This window comes from Paroedura picta, chromosome 9, assembly GCF_049243985.1.
Source record: "Paroedura picta isolate Pp20150507F chromosome 9, Ppicta_v3.0, whole genome shotgun sequence".
In the NCBI taxonomy this organism is placed as follows: Eukaryota; Metazoa; Chordata; class Lepidosauria; order Squamata; family Gekkonidae; genus Paroedura; species Paroedura picta.
In genome coordinates this window covers 86,419,922-86,426,124 of record NC_135377.1, presented here as the reverse complement: position 1 = coordinate 86,426,124, position 6,203 = coordinate 86,419,922, and positions in this window count along the sequence as shown.

Here is a 6,203-nt window from a genome sequence, read left to right as displayed (position 1 = left end):
GTTTATTTGATCTATTTCTTTGGTTTTCTCATGTGATGTTTAGTAGCATTACAGTGATTTTTCACAGGGCCTTCTTTCCTGTTATATCCCTGTCCTGTCCTTTAGCAGCTGGAGTGATGTTTTTGGAATGCTGTGTACACTAGCACCACTTTCCACAGACTTTCTAGCATGGGATTGCACTTAAAGATTTTGCTCCTGGTTCTTGTGTGCCAAGATTTTATTGGGGGGAGGGGTTGTTGGTAGCTTTATAGGTTTGCTAACTTGGTTGTGATTCAGTTTCAGCAACCTATATCTGCCCCTTTCTACAATAAAGTGATTCCTTTTGCATTGGTCTTCTCATTGGAAATTTGATGGGGCTTTGAAAGAGCCAGATGAGGCTTTGAAAGAGCCAGAACTGAATACAAAGATCATTTCAATCTTCTTCTAAGAATGTGCCTCAAGGAGCACCTGTCTTATCCTATAGTTTTGGTATTACCCAAGCTTATTTACGTTGAACTGACTAATTTACTGATTAATTAGATAAACACTAAATGATTAATCAGTTAAGTAAAACCACTTTAATCATCAGATGGTTCTACTTTAAACGGATGACTCCATCCAAAGGGGGAAGAAATTCAATTTTGTTGATTTATGGGCTAAATTCTCAAAAGCAAAACCAGCTGAAGAGACTGGTTTGTGGATCACAGGCTTAGTCCCTAAACGGAGTGTAGCATATCAAATTAAATTACATTTTAAGACCCAAGACTACCCAACCTATTGAACTTTAGCCTCCAATGTTCTTTGTATCCAATCCTTAGCCAACATGTGTAGCCTAGAGTTAGATGCACCAAAAATGCAATTGAGAAATCAATTAGATTAAGTACATAGTCTTTTATACAATCAAAGATTGTCTCAAGAATATAAATGGTCTCAATTACCAAATAGGCTTTTTGAACAGCAGTAAATTAGAGAGGAGGGAGAATAGTATGAGAAAAAAAATGACATGTGAATGCAGTCATTTTTATTAGTGTTTGAATTTATGTTGGAATGGAAATTTAGGACAGAATCATCATTTTCCAGTTCTTAAATTCTACTGTATCTTATATCCATACTTGCTCCTTGCCATGTGCAATGCACACTTCCATTTATTGTGATTGCTTATATAAAATGAGATATGTGCACATGATCCCGTTGAAGTTAGCAGTGGCATGTAGCCCAACTCTAATTGTGTGAATCAAGTTAAATTAAGCCCTACTAAAATCAGTTGGGACTACTTCCTCCTAACTTTCCTTAGTATTGTAGTTTAAGGGCAGTGCTAGACAGGCTCTTTGGCATTCTCATTTTCATTGTTCATATGTACCTATTGCTTTTTTTTTCCCAATGAGTTTTGCTCTCTCTAGCATTCAATTTGATTTTACATCCCTGTATATTCAGCATATATCCCTCTAGTTGTAAACCACAGGTTTTTACATTGGACATACAATCTAATATTGAATCAGCTACAAGAGGGGCCAAAACATGTTTGAAAGAGAAAACAACAACAACCACAAAGCCACGGGGCATACAAGCAGTGAAAATGAAAATGTGGAAGAGCTCTAGAAAAAATGCATGGCTACCACTGAAAATGGCAGCCCAGTATTTAAGTTTTCCTCTTCTATCGAATGCAGTGAACTGGAAGGTCTTAGACGAAACACTTCAAATTGTGCAAATGTATAACAGAGTTCTAAGAACTGGTTGATATGAATAGTTGAAAGTGAAATGCTAGAATTACTCTGGTGCAAAGTGTATGTCCCTGTTTGGACTAGAAATAACCCAGCATCTATATCAGGTTTTCTGAGGCAGGGCTTCATGAAACCCTGGTGTTACGTGACAGCCATGGAAGGGTTTCCCAAATGGGTGGGAGTATATATAAATTGTTCAACATGTATGTGTAGAACGGCATCAGCTAGATTTTGGGGGGGAGGGGAACCCACAGTCAGTAGTCCAGCAGTGGGATAGGCTGCCTAATGGATGGTAATCTCCCCCTCACTGGAAGGTTTTAAGCAGCTTCAGACTGATACTGCATTGAGCAGGGCAGTGGACTAGATGGCCAGTATGGCCCCTTCCAACTCTACGATTCTATGATTCCAATATGGTTAGAATTTAGCCCTGTGAGTGGTCTAGAGAGGCCCAGAACTCTTTCAGCTTTTGTGGCTTGTAGTTGTTGACAGAGTTTAAATATGCAAAGGAGTACAGCACTGGCTGCTTAAAGGGGGGAAGAAAAGCTGTATTGAGAATAGAGAAACAACTTTGTAAAGAGAGAGAGGGTCTAACTGTTAAATTGTTCACCAACATCTGATGGCAAATAGGAAAGAAGTGTGCTCCAAGGAGCAAGAGACTTCCAGTTGAGCCAATTGACACAGGAAGAGATTATTGGGAAAATACCAGGAAGTTCCTGACTAAAATATGCTAATTACACAACTCCTGTGATATCCCTATAGGCTACTCATCATATGCAGCTGAATTATGCACATGACATATCTTGCATATTTCAACAGTAACCACAATAAACAATTTAAAATGATGTGCATAAAAAAGTTACAAACCGATCAAATGCCAATAAAAACAATAAAGTCTCTACATTTTACATCCCCTTTGAGCTCGAGGGCTAGGCTAGCTGGCTCCCTTGGGCCCTGCTCCGTTTTCTAGTGAAGCATAGGTAGAAGATGAAACGGCAGCTTTTGTCTCTTTGTATATCCTGATATTGGTGATGGTGGGCTGTGTTGCTTTATTGTATTGACCTGGGCAGCGATTCAGATGGATCATGCTTCGGACAGCCATCTCAAATGCATTTTCCAATGTGAGAAATGAATAAATTCCTCGCACTGGATCTGCCAGCACTTAATATCCTTGCAGAGGACTCCAATTAAAAACCAATTATCAAGCCACATTTTTCGTCTGTGATGAATGAATTAGTCGTTTAATCACACCAATAAATCAATGGATGTTTTCAGCCCAGCATCTTGCATCTTTAATGCCAGTTATGTCTTATGTTTATCTGGGACTCTGCCATACTTGCAATTCTGGCTGTGAATGACTTCTCTCTCTCTCTCTCTCTCTCTCTCTCTCTCTCTCTCTCTCTCTCTCTCTCTCTCTCTCTCTCTCTCTCTCTCTCTCTCTCTCTCTCTGTTTGTTCCATCAGATGTGTTCCTGTGTGTGTGTTTTTAATTGCATTAAAGGTAAAGGTATCCCCTGTGCAGGCACCGGACCATGTCTGACCCTTGGGGTGACACCCTCTAGCGTTTTCATGGCAGACTCAATATGGGGTGGTTTGCCAGTGCCTTCCCCAGTCATTACCGTTTACCCCCCAGCAAGCTGGGTACTCATTTTACCGACCTCGGAAGGATGGAAGGCTGAGTCAACCTTGAGCCGGCTGCTGGGATTGAACTCCCAGCCTCATGGGCAGACAGCTTCAGATAGCATTTCTGCTGCCTTACCACCCTGATCCACAAGAGGCTCTTAAATTGCATTAAGCACATGTATATCTGCATTTCTAATGGTCAGAGTGTTTCCCTATAGAAGCCATCCTTACAGGAGCCTTGGGAGGTTGTATGTTGCTACTGCCTATTGAACAAGGCAATCCTAAACAATTTCAGTTGAATTCAATGGATTTAGGATGCCATTATGCCTGCTGGTTAACAGAGGGATTCAATCGCTGTCAAAAAAAAATGTGCCCGGATGTTTTAGTGCTGGAGGATTGTGTAGAAAGGTGATCTATAACTTTCAATTTCATCATTTCACAAGCTACTAATAAAATCAACATTAGCTGAAACCTTGTTCCTGGATGCTCTTGGTATATTACAAGAGAAGGAAATGGAGATGACACTGTTGGGGAATTTGCTGCTAGCACAGAATCTTGCTGATATGACACTTTCCGTAGGCGATTCGGAGAAGTATTGACCGATGTTAAACAATGGTGAAAAAGAATTAGGGTTCTATCTGGTCAAGAATTGACATTGGGAGATGACTGAGAGGGGATTTGATAACCATCTGCGTATTTAAACGGGTGCCATATCAAGGATGGAACAGAGTTTGTTCTCTCTTGCCCCAGAGGGACGGACCAGAAACAATGGGATGAAATTAATTCAAAAGAAATTCCATCTAAACATCAGGAAGAAGTTCCTGACAGTTAGAGCAGTTTTTCAGTGGAACAGGCTTCCTTGGGAGGTGGTACGTTCTCTGTCTTTGGATATTTTTAAACAGAGGCTAGATAGCCATCTGACGGAGAGGCTGATTCTGTAAAGGTTCAAGGGGGTGGCAGGTTAGAGTGGATGAGCGATAGGGATGTAAGTGTCCCGTATAGTGCAGGGGGTTGGACTAGATGACCCAAGAGGTCCCTTACAACTCTGTTATTCTGTGATTCTATGATTTCATTCCTGATATTTCCATATGATTGCCTAGTGCAAGGATCTTTCTGCAAATACAAAAACATCTTCACTGTGATGGTGGACTTAAGCTGTGGCAGCCATTTTCCGGCATTTGGTTGCTATGCCCACCATGTCATGTGAGAATTCCAAATGTATCCCTGGTGCGCACCATGCTTTGTGAAATGTTGCCCCAGAACTCCAGGCCTAGGTCAGTATCGGTTCCCTGCCAGCTTCCTATTCTGAGTATGATTGCGCATGCTGCCAGCTATATAGATGCAAAAGGAGCAGATACATTCAAAATGCATCTGATTTGTAAATAATGCATGCACTGCACTGAGAAGTGCACAGCAGGCCCAAGCCCCACCCCTACCAAACAGCAGGCCCAAGCCCCACCCCTACCAAAAAGCATGGAAGGAAGGAGGAAGGAAGGATCAGCCAATCCTGACAGTGACATGCCTTCACTAGGAGACTCCCATGGCTCTGCCAGGTCTCTGTACATCTGTCTGGGCATATCCACATGCTGTCCACAGTGCTGCCAATGAGCTGTACTCATCCCTTCTAGCCTGAGCTAAACAAGCCGAGCTAGACAAGCTAGAAATTCTCAAGTGCTATATTGGCCGGACAACCTCTGTTTACTTGCAAGCCAGGAGGAGGAGGAGAGCTGTTTTTATACCCCACTCTTCACTACCTGCACTGGCAAACCACCCCGTATTGAGTCTGCCATGAAAACGCTAGAGGGCATCACCCCAAGGGTCAGACATGACCCGGTGCTTGCACAGGGGATAACTTTACCTTTACCTTCACTACCTGAAGGAGTCTCAAAGCAGCTTACAATCCCCTTCCCCTTCCCTTTCTCTCCCCACAACATTCACCCTGCATGGTAGGTGGGGCTGAGAGAGCTTCTGACAGCACTCCTCTGCAAGAACAGCCCTAACTGGGCTGTGACTGGCCCAAGGTCACTCAGCTGGAGGAGTGGGGAATCAAACCCAGCCCTCCAGATATGAGGTCGCTGCTCCTATCCTCTACACCAGCTGTCTGGTACAATGATGAATATTACTCACTCTATCTATGCAAAAGCTGGACATATGCTCAAAATGCATTGCATTAGCTGTTGGGAAGTATGGTTGATCAACTCGAGAAGAAGCTATACAGGATACATTTCATTTCAAAACAGTTTCTTTCTGAGAATCTCAGGACTGCTTGTTTTGAAAGGGAAACGTTCCCTTTCCTCTATGCCTACTAAAACTTAATGGTGCCTGTCTGTGTAGGTGTTTGAGCAACCATGCTGCTTTTATCTCCTTCCTTAGTTGCAACATCACTTTCCATTCAGAGAGTGTTGTGAGTGCTAATGGCCTCATAAGATGTCACCCAGGGTGCAGCGGATTGAAGAAAGGGTTTCTCCTCCCCCTTTCCTTGTGGTTGGGAATTCCACTTTGCATGGTGTGGCCCTCCTCCTAAGACCACCTTTGGCCACCTTGCCATTAAGTGCTGAATTTCAGCGTACAGAACCTTCCACAACAACATTGTTCATATGTTTGCAAGATTAACATGAAGAAGGAATTTTCTTAGAAGAGTGATTCAGAAGGACAGGTTAGAATAAAAACATATCGTTATCGTTATCGTTATCGTTATCGTTATCGTTATCGTTATCGTTATCGTTATCGTTATCGTTATCGTTATCGTTATCGTTATCGTTATCGTTATCGTTATCAGAGTTGGCTTTGATACCCCACCATTAACCAAAGGAGTCTCAAAGTGGCTTACAATTGCCTTCCATTCCTCTCCCTACAGCAGACACCCTGTGAGGGAGGTGGGGCT